Consider the following 13,726-nt stretch of genomic DNA (forward strand, 5'->3'; position numbering starts at 1 on the left):
AGCCCGGTACACATTATATCTCAACAGGAACATCCATCTCCGTGACAATAAAACAGCAGCACCCTGGCCCATCTTCAAAGGACTCTTGGCCGCACACCTCCGACACCTCCACATGGCAGCAGAGCACCGGTTCATCACCCACCTCGTCCCCCACAACACCCTGATCCACCTCACACCCTCTGGAAACCTGGACATCCTCTTCTGACCCCGGCATCACCCCCCCCAACCACGGCATCACCCCCCATCACTGAAGAATGTTTGGAGAATGATTGTGTGTTTGATTTTCTGTAATTTTTTGTCTCGTCTCCCCCTGCCCTTGTGTATCCTATTCCCTTGCCCTTGTGTGTCATGTATGTCTGTACATTCATGTAAATATATGTAAATACTTGTTTTAAGATGTTTTTGATAATAAAAGATAAAAAAAAAAAAAAAAGACCCGCCCGATCTCGTCTGATCTCGGAAGCCAAGCAGGGTTGGGCCTGGTTAGTACTTGGATGGGAGACCGCCTGGGAATACCAGGTGCTGTGAGCTTTTTCACACTTTTTCACCTGTCAAAAAAAAAAAATAAGTTTTTCATTGAGATATCCCAATTTTGACCGAGCAAGTGGCGTGAAGGTACTCTTCACGAAAAGACAGTGTTTGATGCAAAAAAAGCCATTTATACGAGTTTTGACCTGGAACATTTCGCTCACGGCCATACCACCCTGGACCCGCCCGATCTCGTCTGATCTCGGAAGCCAAGCAGGGTTGGGCCTGTTTAGTACTTGGATGGGAGACCGCCTGGGAATACCAGGTGCTGTGAGCATTTTCACACTTTTTCACCTGTCAAAAAAAAAAAAAAATATTTTTTTCATTGAGATATCCCAATTTTGACCGAGCAAGTGGCGTGAAGGTACTCTTCACAAAAAGACAGTGTTTGATGCAAAAAAGCCATTTATACGAGTTTTGACCTGGAACATTTCGCTCACGGCCACACCACCCTGGACCCGCCCGATCTCGTCTGATCTCGGAAGCCAAGCAGGGTTGGGCCTGTTTAGTACTTGGATGGGAGACCGCCTGGGAATACCAGGTGCTGTGAGCATTTTCACACTTTTTCACCTGTCAAAAAAAAAAGAAGAAAAAAAAAAAAAAATTTTCATTGAGATATCCCAATTTTGACCGAGCAAGTGGCGTGAAGGTACTATTCACGAAAAGACAGTGTTTGATGCAAAAAAAGCCATTTATACGAGTTTTGACCAGGAACATTTCGCTCACGGCCATACCACCCTGGACCCGCCCGATCTCGTCTGATCTCGGAAGCCAAGCAGGGTTGGGCCTGGTTAGTACTTGGATGGGAGACCGCCTGGGAATACCAGGTGCTGTGAGCTTTTTCACACTTTTTCACCTGTCAAAAAAAAAAAAAAAAAAGAAGTTTTTCATTGAGATATCCCAATTTTGACCGAGCAAGTGGCGTGAAGGTACTCTTCACGAAAAGACAGTGTTTGATGCAAAAAAAGCCATTTATACGAGTTTTGACATGGAACATTTCGCTCACGGCCATACCACCCTGGACCCGCCCGATCTCGTCTGATCTCGGAAGCCAAGCAGGGTTGGGCCTGGTTAGTACTTGGATGGGCGACCGCCTGGGAATACCAGGTGCTGTGAGCATTTTCACACTTTTTCACCTGTCAAAAAAAGAAAAAAAAAAAAGAAGAAGTTTTTCATTGAGATATCCCAATTTTGACCGAGAAAGTGGCGTGAAGGTACTCTTCACGAAAAGACAGTGTTTGATATAAAAAAGGCCGTTTTGACCTGGAACATTTCGCTCACGGCCATACCACCCTGGACCAGCCCGATCTCGTCTGATCTCGGAAGCCAAGCAGGGTTGGGCCTGGTTAGTACTTGGATGGGAGACCGCCTGGGAATACCAGGTGCTGTGAGCATTTTCACACTTTTTCACCTGTCAAAAAAAAAAAAAAAAAGATTTTTTTCATTGAGATATCCCAATTTTGACCGAGCAAGTGGCGTGAAGGTACTCTTCACGAAAAGACAGTGTTTGATGCAAAAAAAGCCATTTATACGAGTTTTGACCTGGAACATTTCGCTCACGGCCATACCACCCTGGACCCGCCCGATCTCGTCTGATCTCGGAAGCCAAGCAGGGTTGGGCCTGTTTAGTACTTGGATGGGAGACCGCCTGGGAATACCAGGTGCTGTGAGCATTTTCACACTTTTTCACCTGTCAAAAAAAAAAAAAAAAAAAAAAAGATTTTTTTCATTGAGATATCCCAATTTTGACCGAGCAAGTGGCGTGAAGGTACTCTTCACGAAAAGACAGTGTTTGATGCAAAAAAAGCCATTTATACGAGTTTTGACATGGAACGTTTCGCTCACGGCCATACCACCCTGGACCCGCCCGATCTCGTCTGATCTCGGAAGCCAAGCAGGGTTGGGCCTGTTTAGTACTTGGATGGGAGACCGCCTGGGAATACCAGGTGCTGTGAGCTTTTTCACACTTTTTCACCTGTCAAAAAAAAAAAAAAAAAGATTTTTTTCATTGAGATATCCCAATTTTGACCGAGCAAGTGGCGTGAAGGTACTCTTCACGTAAAGACAGTGTTTGATGCAAAAAAAGCCATTTATACGAGTTTTGACCTGGAACATTTCGCTCACGGCCATACCACCCTGGACCCGCCCGATCTCGTCTGATCTCGGAAGCCAAGCAGGGTTGGGCCTGTTTAGTACTTGGATGGGAGACCGCCTGGGAATACCAGGTGCTGTGAGCTTTTTCACACTTTTTCACCTGTCAAAAAAAAAAAAAAAAAATAAGTTTTTCATTGAGATATCCCAATTTTGACCGAGCAAGTGGCGTGAAGGTACTCTTCACGAAAAGACAGTGTTTGATGCAAAAAAAGCCATTTATACGAGTTTTGACCTGGAACATTTCGCTCACGGCCATACCACCCTGGACCCGCCCGATCTCGTCTGATCTCGGAAGCCAAGCAGGGTTGGGCCTGTTTAGTACTTGGATGGGAGACCGCCTGGGAATACCAGGTGCTGTGAGCTTTTTCACACTTTTTCACCTGTCAAAAAAAAAAAAAAAAAAAGATTTTTTTCATTGAGATATCCCAATTTTGACCGAGCAAGTGGCGTGAAGGTACTCTTCACGTAAAGACAGTGTTTGATGCAAAAAAAGCCATTTATACGAGTTTTGACCTGGAACATTTCGCTCACGGCCATACCACCCTGGACCCGCCCGATCTCGTCTGATCTCGGAAGCCAAGCAGGGTTGGGCCTGTTTAGTACTTGGATGGGAGACCGCCTGGGAATACCAGGTGCTGTGAGCTTTTTCACACTTTTTCACCTGTCAAAAAAAAAAAAAAAAAATAAGTTTTTCATTGAGATATCCCAATTTTGACCGAGCAAGTGGCGTGAAGGTACTCTTCACGAAAAGACAGTGTTTGATGCAAAAAAAGCCATTTATACGAGTTTTGACCTGGAACATTTCGCTCACGGCCATACCACCCTGGACCCGCCCGATCTCGTCTGATCTCGGAAGCCAAGCAGGGTTGGGCCTGTTTAGTACTTGGATGGGAGACCGCCTGGGAATACCAGGTGCTGTGAGCTTTTTCACACTTTTTCACCTGTCAAAAAAAAAAAAAAAAAAAGATTTTTTTCATTGAGATATCCCAATTTTGACCGAGCAAGTGGCGTGAAGGTACTCTTCACGTAAAGACAGTGTTTGATGCAAAAAAAGCCATTTATACGAGTTTTGACCTGGAACATTTCGCTCACGGCCATACCACCCTGGACCCGCCCGATCTCGTCTGATCTCGGAAGCCAAGCAGGGTTGGGCCTGTTTAGTACTTGGATGGGAGACCGCCTGGGAATACCAGGTGCTGTGAGCTTTTTCACACTTTTTCACCTGTCAAAAAAAAAAAAAAAAAATAAGTTTTTCATTGAGATATCCCAATTTTGACCGAGCAAGTGGCGTGAAGGTACTCTTCACGAAAAGACAGTGTTTGATGCAAAAAAAGCCATTTATACGAGTTTTGACCTGGAACATTTCGCTCACGGCCATACCACCCTGGACCCGCCCGATCTCGTCTGATCTCGGAAGCCAAGCAGGGTTGGGCCTGTTTAGTACTTGGATGGGAGACCGCCTGGGAATACCAGGTGCTGTGAGCATTTTCACACTTTTTCACCTGTCAAAAAAAAAAGAAGAAAAAAAAAAGAAGTTTTTCATTGAGATATCCCAATTTTGACCGAGCAAGTGGCGTGAAGGTACTCTTCACGAAAAGACAGTGTTTGATGCAAAAAAAGCCATTTATACGAGTTTTGACCTGGAACATTTCGCTCACGGCCATACCACCCTGGACCCGCCCGATCTCGTCTGATCTCGGAAGCCAAGCAGGGTTGGGCCTGGTTAGTACTTGGATGGGCGACCGCCTGGGAATACCAGGTGCTGTGAGCTTTTTCACACTTTTTCACCTGTCAAAAAAAAAAAAAAAAAAGAAGTTTTTCATTGAGATATCCCAATTTTAACCGAGCAAGTGGCGTGAAGGTACTCTTCACGAAAAGACAGTGTTTGATGCAAAAAAAGCCATTTATACGAGTTTTGACCTGGAACATTTCGCTCACGGCCATACCACCCTGGACCCGCCCGATCTCGTCTGATCTCGGAAGCCAAGCAGGGTTGGGCCTGGTTAGTACTTGGATGGGCGACCGCCTGGGAATACCAGGTGCTGTGAGCATTTTCACACTTTTTCACCTGTCAAAAAAAGAAAAAAAAAAAAGAAGAAGTTTTTCATTGAGATATCCCAATTTTGACCGAGAAAGTGGCGTGAAGGTACTCTTCACGAAAAGACAGTGTTTGATATAAAAAAGGCCGTTTTGACCTGGAACATTTCGCTCACGGCCATACCACCCTGGACCAGCCCGATCTCGTCTGATCTCGGAAGCCAAGCAGGGTTGGGCCTGGTTAGTACTTGGATGGGACACCGCCTGGGAATACCAGGTGCTGTGAGCATTTTCACACTTTTTCACCTGTCAAAAAAAAAAAAGAAGTTTTTCATTGAGATATCCCAATTTTGACCGAGCAAGTGGCGTGAAGGTACTCTTCACGAAAAGACAGTGTTTGATGCAAAAAAAGCCATTTATACGAGTTTTGACCAGGAACATTTCGCTCACGGCCATACCACCCTGGAACAGCCCGATCTCGTTTGATCTCGGAAGCCAAGCGGGGTTGGGCCTTGTTAGTACTTGGATGGGACACCGCCTGGGAATACCAGGTGCTGTGAGCATTTTCACACTTTTTCACCTGTCAAAAAAAAAAAAAAAAAAAAAAAAAGAAGTTTTTCATTGAGATATCCCAATTTTGACCGAGCAAGTGGCGTGAAGGTACTCTTCACGAAAAGACAGTGTTTGATATAAAAAAGGCCGTTTTGACCTGGAACATTTCGCTCACGGCCATACCACCCTGGACCAGCCCCTTTGCAATCAGTGCAGGTGCGTGCAATTTGTGGTGTGCTGCATGGTCTGGAGCTGGAGGTTTGGGAGTTTTTTTTGAGTTTTTAATCGTTATTTTGGTCATTTTCATTTACTTTTTTCAGTTCTTTTGTTTGTTCCCCTCCCAGTAAACTTACTGGGAGGTGGATTTTTTGTTTTTTGTGAGCATGGCTCAAAGGACGGACAACACGGCATCGGACACTGGAATGGACACGACAAAGGCAAGACAAAGTTTGAAAGAATCTGTAAATAATAGAAAGAACGAAGAAAGAAGAATGAAATTTATGAAAGAACTCACTGTGGTGTTGGAGTTGACGGAGGGAGCACAAATCACTCCACTAGCTTTTTTGAAATCGACTCAGGAGGTGTGCGGCTCCATAGTAGCGTGCAGACTCATCTCGAAGGACAAATATGAAGTAACCGTCAGTACCACTAAAGCGAAGGAGCGGCTCCTGGACGGGTACTGCATTGGAGGAGTCAGGGTTCACGCCCGTGACATCTCGGTGGATGAGCTGGTCGTGTCCTTCATGGGGCTGCCGGCTTATATCGAGGACGAGGAGATCCTGGCCAAGCTCTACGCCTGGGGGGTCTCTGCGGTCTCCGAGGTGAGGAGGAGAATGTGGCCGGGGACGAACGTGGCGGACGGCACCAGGTTTGTACGGGTAAGGTTCACGGACACGGTGCAGTCCTTACCGTATTCTGTCAGGTTTGACACCGCGGGGGGCCCCGAGTACTTCAGGGTAATACACGACAGGCAGGTGCGGGTGTGTAGGGGGTGTCTCCAGCCTGGCCATATTCTGAGGGAGTGCCCTGACTTTCTGTGCCGCAACTGCGGGAGCCAGGGGCATTACGCGCGCGAGTGCGTCGCGCAGCGGGCCCCGAAGTGCAGAGAGTGCCGCATGTTCCGCCACTTATGTCCGTGTGGTGCGGGTGACAGAGAGGAGGACAGAGGGGAGGACAGAGGGGAGGACAGGGAGGACGCCATTGGAGGAGAGAGCAGTGACGTGGCCCAGAACGTGCCCGCAACTGCTCTCTCCGAAGTAGAGGAGTTTTTGGAGGAGGAGGCTGTGGAGGAGTCAGGGGAGCCAGAGGTGTCTGGCTCCTCTTGCTCCTCTGACTCCTCAGACGAGGAGGCGCCCGTCGCACTGGAGATGGTGCTCGGCTCGGCGCTGGCGTCTGGGAAGGTGGGAGCAGGACAAACTGCTCCTCCTGACCAGAGGGAGGGGACTCGTGAGGGTCCAACTCCTAAGCCCGTGGAGGAAGAGGCTGAACCCGGGAGGAGGATGGGTGCGGGACAGGCCCCGCATCTTACCTCCAAAGGGGGGGACATCACCACAGGGCTGGGTGATGATCCCAAGCTCCAGTCGGACGGTGGTAAGAGGGGACAGGTGGAGAAAAAGGAAAAGAAAGGGGCAAGACGCAGGAAGCAGGTGGCAGGAGACGGAGAGGGCGCTGCTGCTGAGAGCGGCTCTGCCTCCTCCGTTCCAACCACCTCAAAAGCGCCAGCAGAAAGCTCCATCAACCCACCATCCTCCACACGCAGCTCTGCCCCACGAGGTGAGCTCGAGACTGTTTTTAATGATGACTTCATGGATTTCTCCACCCGTGAAGTCAGAAAAAGAGTGTGGCAGTCGGATGCGACGGGCGCCAAAAAGAAGTCTAAATAAAAGATGGGTTACATCCTCCAAGGTCTCCTCTTAATGGCGTTCTCCTTGTCCTCTTGGAACGCAGGCGGCCTGCGGAGCCCAGTGCGGATGCAGAGCGCGTTACACTTTTCCAAGTGGGACGTGCTCTGCATCCAAGAAACGCACTGGGATGTCAGCCACGCGCAACAAGTGCGGAGCATGGGAGTAGGCTCTGTATTTTGGGCCCTGGGCACGGCGTGCTCGCGCGGTGTGGCCACGGTGGTGAGGCCTGGTGTCTTAGGCCAACCCACCCTGGTACACGCCGACCCAGAGGGCTCCTTCCTGGTCCTGGACTTCACGGACACAGTGAAGTTCAGACTAATTAACATCTACGCCCCGAACGATGATGGTCTGAGGAGGCAATTCTTCAAAAAAATATTTCGCTTTGCGAACGACAATACAATCATAATCGGTGACTTTAATACAACACTTTGCAAGACAGACATCGGCATTAACAACTCTTTTAAAAACAGCACTGCCAGGACAGCCCTGTTGGAAGAAGCCGCCAGCAGGAACCTGACGGAGGTGTGGCGGTTCGTCCACCCCTTCCTGAAGGATTTCTCCAGGCGGCAGGTCGTCCAGGGCGTCCTGAAGCAGTCCCGCATTGACCTCTGTTTTGCCTCCTCAGACCTGGCACAGAGAGTCAGTGGTGCTTCCTACAAGTGGTCAGGCTTGAGTGATCACTCCACTTTAGATATTTATTTTGGGTTAGTTTCATCACCGAGGAATGGAGGACTGTGGGTCCTAAACAGCTCCATCCTCGGTGATGAAACTTTTTGTAGGAAAATGGACTTTTTGTTTGATGTATTTGACATGGAGCTGGAGCTGATCGACAGCGTGGTCGATTGGTGGCCGACGGCAAAAACACGCATTAAAAAGCTCTGTGTCAATTACAGCAAACACAAGGCGTGGCTGTCGACCAGGAGGGAGACCGCTCTCCGCCAGCGCCTGCAGGTCCTGGACCAGGGCGCAGCTTCCACCACTGGCCCTGTGGATCCAGAGTACCTGGTGGTGCGCGCTGAGCTGGAGCAGCTGGAGGTAAGTAGGTGTCAGGGTGCAATTTTGAGGGCAAAAGCCAGACACACAGTCGAAGGAGAACGCTCGACAGCGTTCTTCTTCGGCTGTGAGAAGGCTACACAGGGAAAGATGCACATAGATAAGTTGATAGATAAGACAGGTAAGATTGTTTCCGAGGTAAGTGAGGTTTTAGAGACAGCGCAGGATTTCTATAGTAGGCTTTTTAGTTCAGACGGAGTGGCAGAGCAGGCTTTAGACCAGGCTGTAGGTGCTCTGGAGCGCACACTGAGCAGGGAGGATAGGGAGCTGTGCGACGCGCCTCTGTCTCTCATGGAGATAGAGGCTGCAGTCAAGAGTTTAAATACAGGAAAAAGCCCCGGAGAGGACGGACTAACCTGTGAGTTTTTCAAGCGTTTCGCTTCCAGGTTAGCTCCGATCCTACTCCTATTATATCAGGATTTTGAGAGTGAGAGTAGAGTTGGCGATGGTTTTGCGATGAGTGTCGTCACTCTGCTTTTTAAGAAGGGCGACAGGAGCAGCCTCGCCAACTACAGGCCCATTAGCCTTTTGAACGTAGACTATAAAATTTTAGCAAAGGTATTAGCAGGTAGGTTAAAGCGTGTGATTGGATCCGTCATACACCCCTCGCAGGCCTACAGCGTCCCCGGGAGGGACATCTCAGACACAGTTTTGTCTCTGAGATATCTCCTTCGGCAGATGCACGCGACCGGTGGTATTCACGTTAGTGTAGACTTTAACAAGGCGTTCGACAGAGTTGAGCATTCGTTCCTCTGGACTGTATTAGGTAAGTTAGGTTTCGGTGAACGGTTTGTTAATTGGCTACAGCTCATCTATTCCTTTGCGGTCAGTAAGGTCAAAGTCAACGGGTTTCTAACTGACTCTTTCCCCTTAAAAAGATCAGTCAGGCAGGGCTGTCCCCTCTCGTCGCTCCTCTACAGCATCGCCGCTGAGCCTTTGGCGGCCATGTTGAGGGCGGACGCGGCGGTGAGGGGACTGACCACGCCTGCGGGTAGGGAAGTCAAAATTTTTCAGTACGCAGATGACACGAATCTGATCCTCCGAGACGTGGAGAGCCTGAACGCCTCTCTCCACGTGCTCAATGTTTACGGCCTCGCTTCAGGGGCCAAAATCAATTTCGATAAAACCACGGTTAAATTTTGCGGCAGCGTCACGCCTGTTCCTCTCCCTGTCCAGCTCCGGGAGGCCGGGGACTCCTACAAGGTCCTCGGCGTCCCCCTGGGCAGAGACGAGGAGGCGTGTCGTACTGCACTTTGGTCGCCTTTGTGCGAGAAAATTACAGCGCGCTTGAATTTTTGGAGACGTCGTAATCTGACATTAAAAGGTAAAGTCTTAGTTGTAAATTCTTTGTGCATGTCCATGTTGAACCATGCACTCTCCGTGTACGGCCTGCCGGGGGTCTATGCTAACAAATTAAGGTTAGTGATAAACCACTTTTTGTGGAATCGTGAGAGGGGCTTTATTGCACATAAGGTTATGATAGGTGAGTACGATCAGGGAGGTTTAAAGTTAGCAGATTTAGAGTTAAGGAAGAAGGCCTTCAGGCTGAAAACAATTCGGAAATTTCTAGACGTTGAGGTAGATGCTCCATGGAAGGATTATATAGGTGAGTTTGTTAATAGTCTAGGTAAGTTTGGTGTTTATAATTTGTGTTTGTTGCCCCCTGTTTCGGTCCTGGAAGGCCTCCCCCCCTTCGAGAGGGAACTCTTGGAGGCGTGGAGGACTTTCAGGCCCCTGACTGTGGCGGTTCCAGACAGCGGTGAGGGTCTCGCGCACATGCCCCTCCGTCATAACCCTGACTTGCTCTCCGCTCCCCCCGGGAAGCGCGAGTGCATGATCAGTGGGGCGATGGAGGAGGCTGGGCTGGAATATGTAGGTAAGGTATTTGACGTGAAAGGTAATTTTAGTGTAGATTACATAGGGAAGTGTTTTAGGTTAGCAGGTAAAGTGTTTAGGAAAAAGTATATTAGTGGTATGGTAAGTATTTTTAACAGGAATCTGGTCAGGCATTGGGGAAGCACTTTGGGCCAAATGGGGAGCACGACAGGTAAGTTGAATTTTAATGTATTTGTTAGCACGGGGAGGTTTAGGATTTTCACAGACCTACCCACCCGCATCCTGTATCAGTTGTTGTTGCCAGGAGTGCTCGGGCGTCCCGCCTCGGAACACAAATGGTCATTAACATTCCCCGCACGCACCATCGCAACCATCTGGGCCAACATCTTTAATTGGTACACCCCACATAACGTAGGTCATTTTGACTTCAGATTTAGACACAGGATCGTCTTTACATCCGCAGCACTGCACGCATTTCTTCCCGACAGCTACGCTGCGGACTGCCCCGTGTGCCACGGACCCCCCGAGACCCTGGAGCACATGCTGTACACCTGCCCGGCCGTCCGCCCGTTCTGGTCCCGACTGCAGGACCTCCTCGCTCGGAGGCTGTCCTGGAGGCTCCCACCGCCGGCGGCCCTAGGAGGGGACGACCAGGAGCCCTGGCTCCTCCTCTTTGGTCCCGGACAGAGTCGCTCTGGAGCCAACACCCATCTCGCCCGACTAACCCTCTCCATAGCCCGGTACACATTATATCTCAACAGGAACATCCATCTCCGTGACAATAAAACAGCAGCACCCTGGCCCATCTTCAAAGGACTCTTGGCCGCACACCTCCGACACCTCCACATGGCAGCAGAGCACCGGTTCATCACCCACCTCGTCCCCCACAACACCCTGATCCACCTCACACCCTCTGGAAACCTGGACATCCTCTTCTGACCCCGGCATCACCCCCCCCAACCACGGCATCACCCCCCATCACTGAAGAATGTTTGGAGAATGATTGTGTGTTTGATTTTCTGTAATTTTTTGTCTCGTCTCCCCCTGCCCTTGTGTATCCTATTCCCTTGCCCTTGTGTGTCATGTATGTCTGTACATTCATGTAAATATATGTAAATACTTGTTTTAAGATGTTTTTGATAATAAAAGATAAAAAAAAAAAAAGACCCGCCCGATCTCGTCTGATCTCGGAAGCCAAGCAGGGTTGGGCCTGTTTAGTACTTGGATGGGAGACCGCCTGGGAATACCAGGTGCTGTGAGCATTTTCACACTTTTTCACCTGTCAAAAAAAAAAGAAAAAAAAAAAGATTTTTTTCATTGAGATATCCCAATTTTGACCGAGCAAGTGGCGTGAAGGTACTCTTCACGAAAAGACAGTGTTTGATGCAAAAAAAGCCATTTATACGAGTTTTGACCTGGAACATTTCCCTCACGGCCATACCACCCTGGACCCGCCCGATCTCGTCTGATCTCGGAAGCCAAGCAGAGTTGGGCCTGTTTAGTACTTGGATGGGAGACCGCCTGGGAATACCAGGTGCTGTGAGCATTTTCACACTTTCACCTGTCAAAAAAAAAAAAAAAAAAAAATAATTTTTTCATTGAGATATCCCAATTTTGACCGAGCAAGTGGCGTGAAGGTACTCTTCACGAAAAGACAGTGTTTGATGCAAAAAAAGCCATTTATACGAGTTTTGACATGGAACGTTTCGCTCACGGCCATACCACCCTGGACCCGCCCGATCTCGTCTGATCTCGGAAGCCAAGCAGGGTTGGGCCTGTTTAGTACTTGGATGGGAGACCGCCTGGGAATACCAGGTGCTGTGAGCTTTTTCACACTTTTTCACCTGTCAAAAAAAAAAAAAAAAATAAGTTTTTCATTGAGATATCCCAATTTTGACCGAGCAAGTGGCGTGAAGGTACTCTTCACGTAAAGACAGTGTTTGATGCAAAAAAAGCCATTTATACGAGTTTTGACCTGGAACATTTCGCTCACGGCCATACCACCCTGGACCCGCCCGATCTCGTCTGATCTCGGAAGCCAAGCAGGGTTGGGCCTGTTTAGTACTTGGATGGGAGACCGCCTGGGAATAACAGGTGCTGTGAGCATTTTCACACTTTTTCACCTGTCAAAAAAAAAAGAAGAAAAAAAAAAAAAAATTTCATTGAGATATCCCAATTTTGACCGAGCAAGTGGCGTGAAGGTACTATTCACGAAAAGACAGTGTTTGATGCAAAAAAAGCCATTTATACGAGTTTTGACCAGGAACATTTCGCTCACGGCCATACCACCCTGGACCCGCCCGATCTCGTCTGATCTCGGAAGCCAAGCAGGGTTGGGCCTGGTTAGTACTTGGATGGGAGACCGCCTGGGAATACCAGGTGCTGTGAGCTTTTTCACACTTTTTCACCTGTCAAAAAAAAAAAAAAAAAAGATTTTTTTCATTGAGATATCCCAATTTTGACCGAGCAAGTGGCGTGAAGGTACTCTTCACGAAAAGACAGTGTTTGATGCAAAAAAAGCCATTTATACGAGTTTTGACATGGAACATTTCGCTCACGGCCATACCACCCTGGACCCGCCCGATCTCGTCTGATCTCGGAAGCCAAGCAGGGTTGGGCCTGGTTAGTACTTGGATGGGCGACCGCCTGGGAATACCAGGTGCTGTGAGCATTTTCACACTTTTTCACCTGTCAAAAAAAGAAAAAAAAAAAAGAAGAAGTTTTTCATTGAGATATCCCAATTTTGACCGAGAAAGTGGCGTGAAGGTACTCTTCACGAAAAGACAGTGTTTGATATAAAAAAGGCCGTTTTGACCTGGAACATTTCGCTCACGGCCATACCACCCTGGACCAGCCCGATCTCGTCTGATCTCGGAAGCCAAGCAGGGTTGGGCCTGGTTAGTACTTGGATGGGAGACCGCCTGGGAATACCAGGTGCTGTGAGCATTTTCACACTTTTTCACCTGTCAAAAAAAAAAAAAAAAAGATTTTTTTCATTGAGATATCCCAATTTTGACCGAGCAAGTGGCGTGAAGGTACTCTTCATGAAAAGACAGTGTTTGATGCAAAAAAAGCCATTTATACGAGTTTTGACCTGGAACATTTCGCTCACGGCCATACCACCCTGGACCCGCCCGATCTCGTCTGATCTCGGAAGCCAAGCAGGGTTGGGCCTGTTTAGTACTTGGATGGGAGACCGCCTGGGAATACCAGGTGCTGTGAGCATTTTCACACTTTTTCACCTGTCAAAAAAAAAAAAAAAAAAAAAAAGATTTTTTTCATTGAGATATCCCAATTTTGACCGAGCAAGTGGCGTGAAGGTACTCTTCACGAAAAGACAGTGTTTGATGCAAAAAAAGCCATTTATACGAGTTTTGACATGGAACGTTTCGCTCACGGCCATACCACCCTGGACCCGCCCGATCTCGTCTGATCTCGGAAGCCAAGCAGGGTTGGGCCTGTTTAGTACTTGGATGGGAGACCGCCTGGGAATACCAGGTGCTGTGAGCTTTTTCACACTTTTTCACCTGTCAAAAAAAAAAAAAAAAAGATTTTTTTCATTGAGATATCCCAATTTTGACCGAGCAAGTGGCGTGAAGGTACTCTTCACGTAAAGACAGTGTTTGATGCAAAAAAAGCCATTTATACGAGTTTTGACCTGG

General features: G+C 48.4%; 25 non-coding genes across 25 annotated transcripts; all 25 read left to right on the top strand.

The window, feature by feature from the left end:
- The first annotated feature begins 686 nt into the window (after positions 1-686).
- On the top strand, positions 687-805 carry LOC140349674 (5S ribosomal RNA). The gene has a single exon (XR_011924596.1). It is a non-coding gene; the product is annotated as a 5S ribosomal RNA (ribosomal RNA).
- Positions 806-962: 157 nt separating this feature from the next.
- On the top strand, positions 963-1,081 carry LOC140349961 (5S ribosomal RNA). The gene has a single exon (XR_011924867.1). It is a non-coding gene; the product is annotated as a 5S ribosomal RNA (ribosomal RNA).
- A 167-nt stretch (positions 1,082-1,248) lies between these two features.
- LOC140350193 (5S ribosomal RNA) lies at positions 1,249-1,367 on the top strand. Its single transcript, XR_011925086.1, has one exon. It is a non-coding gene; the product is annotated as a 5S ribosomal RNA (ribosomal RNA).
- Positions 1,368-1,528: 161 nt separating this feature from the next.
- LOC140349997 (5S ribosomal RNA) lies at positions 1,529-1,647 on the top strand. The gene has a single exon (XR_011924902.1). It is a non-coding gene; the product is annotated as a 5S ribosomal RNA (ribosomal RNA).
- A 156-nt stretch (positions 1,648-1,803) lies between these two features.
- On the top strand, positions 1,804-1,922 carry LOC140349917 (5S ribosomal RNA). The gene has a single exon (XR_011924825.1). It is a non-coding gene; the product is annotated as a 5S ribosomal RNA (ribosomal RNA).
- A 160-nt stretch (positions 1,923-2,082) lies between these two features.
- On the top strand, positions 2,083-2,201 carry LOC140349687 (5S ribosomal RNA). Its single transcript, XR_011924608.1, has one exon. It is a non-coding gene; the product is annotated as a 5S ribosomal RNA (ribosomal RNA).
- A 166-nt stretch (positions 2,202-2,367) lies between these two features.
- LOC140350102 (5S ribosomal RNA) lies at positions 2,368-2,486 on the top strand. The gene has a single exon (XR_011925003.1). It is a non-coding gene; the product is annotated as a 5S ribosomal RNA (ribosomal RNA).
- A 160-nt stretch (positions 2,487-2,646) lies between these two features.
- LOC140350115 (5S ribosomal RNA) lies at positions 2,647-2,765 on the top strand. The gene has a single exon (XR_011925014.1). It is a non-coding gene; the product is annotated as a 5S ribosomal RNA (ribosomal RNA).
- A 161-nt stretch (positions 2,766-2,926) lies between these two features.
- LOC140350127 (5S ribosomal RNA) lies at positions 2,927-3,045 on the top strand. Its single transcript, XR_011925025.1, has one exon. It is a non-coding gene; the product is annotated as a 5S ribosomal RNA (ribosomal RNA).
- A 162-nt stretch (positions 3,046-3,207) lies between these two features.
- LOC140350138 (5S ribosomal RNA) lies at positions 3,208-3,326 on the top strand. The gene has a single exon (XR_011925036.1). It is a non-coding gene; the product is annotated as a 5S ribosomal RNA (ribosomal RNA).
- A 161-nt stretch (positions 3,327-3,487) lies between these two features.
- LOC140350150 (5S ribosomal RNA) lies at positions 3,488-3,606 on the top strand. Its single transcript, XR_011925047.1, has one exon. It is a non-coding gene; the product is annotated as a 5S ribosomal RNA (ribosomal RNA).
- Positions 3,607-3,768: 162 nt separating this feature from the next.
- LOC140350163 (5S ribosomal RNA) lies at positions 3,769-3,887 on the top strand. Its single transcript, XR_011925058.1, has one exon. It is a non-coding gene; the product is annotated as a 5S ribosomal RNA (ribosomal RNA).
- Positions 3,888-4,048: 161 nt separating this feature from the next.
- Positions 4,049-4,167, top strand: LOC140349699 (5S ribosomal RNA). The gene has a single exon (XR_011924619.1). It is a non-coding gene; the product is annotated as a 5S ribosomal RNA (ribosomal RNA).
- Positions 4,168-4,334: 167 nt separating this feature from the next.
- LOC140349681 (5S ribosomal RNA) lies at positions 4,335-4,453 on the top strand. The gene has a single exon (XR_011924602.1). It is a non-coding gene; the product is annotated as a 5S ribosomal RNA (ribosomal RNA).
- Positions 4,454-4,614: 161 nt separating this feature from the next.
- LOC140350009 (5S ribosomal RNA) lies at positions 4,615-4,733 on the top strand. The gene has a single exon (XR_011924914.1). It is a non-coding gene; the product is annotated as a 5S ribosomal RNA (ribosomal RNA).
- Positions 4,734-4,889: 156 nt separating this feature from the next.
- LOC140349982 (5S ribosomal RNA) lies at positions 4,890-5,008 on the top strand. Its single transcript, XR_011924887.1, has one exon. It is a non-coding gene; the product is annotated as a 5S ribosomal RNA (ribosomal RNA).
- A 155-nt stretch (positions 5,009-5,163) lies between these two features.
- LOC140350062 (5S ribosomal RNA) lies at positions 5,164-5,282 on the top strand. Its single transcript, XR_011924965.1, has one exon. It is a non-coding gene; the product is annotated as a 5S ribosomal RNA (ribosomal RNA).
- Positions 5,283-11,491: 6,209 nt separating this feature from the next.
- On the top strand, positions 11,492-11,610 carry LOC140350029 (5S ribosomal RNA). The gene has a single exon (XR_011924933.1). It is a non-coding gene; the product is annotated as a 5S ribosomal RNA (ribosomal RNA).
- Positions 11,611-11,772: 162 nt separating this feature from the next.
- On the top strand, positions 11,773-11,891 carry LOC140350175 (5S ribosomal RNA). The gene has a single exon (XR_011925069.1). It is a non-coding gene; the product is annotated as a 5S ribosomal RNA (ribosomal RNA).
- Positions 11,892-12,051: 160 nt separating this feature from the next.
- LOC140349974 (5S ribosomal RNA) lies at positions 12,052-12,170 on the top strand. Its single transcript, XR_011924880.1, has one exon. It is a non-coding gene; the product is annotated as a 5S ribosomal RNA (ribosomal RNA).
- A 166-nt stretch (positions 12,171-12,336) lies between these two features.
- Positions 12,337-12,455, top strand: LOC140350280 (5S ribosomal RNA). The gene has a single exon (XR_011925142.1). It is a non-coding gene; the product is annotated as a 5S ribosomal RNA (ribosomal RNA).
- Positions 12,456-12,616: 161 nt separating this feature from the next.
- LOC140350021 (5S ribosomal RNA) lies at positions 12,617-12,735 on the top strand. Its single transcript, XR_011924925.1, has one exon. It is a non-coding gene; the product is annotated as a 5S ribosomal RNA (ribosomal RNA).
- Positions 12,736-12,891: 156 nt separating this feature from the next.
- On the top strand, positions 12,892-13,010 carry LOC140349918 (5S ribosomal RNA). Its single transcript, XR_011924826.1, has one exon. It is a non-coding gene; the product is annotated as a 5S ribosomal RNA (ribosomal RNA).
- A 160-nt stretch (positions 13,011-13,170) lies between these two features.
- Positions 13,171-13,289, top strand: LOC140349710 (5S ribosomal RNA). The gene has a single exon (XR_011924630.1). It is a non-coding gene; the product is annotated as a 5S ribosomal RNA (ribosomal RNA).
- A 166-nt stretch (positions 13,290-13,455) lies between these two features.
- LOC140350186 (5S ribosomal RNA) lies at positions 13,456-13,574 on the top strand. Its single transcript, XR_011925080.1, has one exon. It is a non-coding gene; the product is annotated as a 5S ribosomal RNA (ribosomal RNA).
- The last annotated feature ends 152 nt before the right edge of the window (positions 13,575-13,726 follow it).

The sequence above is a fragment of the Eucyclogobius newberryi genome, unplaced genomic scaffold (assembly GCF_026437365.1).
Source record: "Eucyclogobius newberryi isolate DKJ021-1_F unplaced genomic scaffold, fEucNew1.0.hap1 SCAF_7, whole genome shotgun sequence".
Taxonomy (NCBI): Eukaryota; Metazoa; Chordata; class Actinopteri; order Gobiiformes; family Gobiidae; genus Eucyclogobius; species Eucyclogobius newberryi.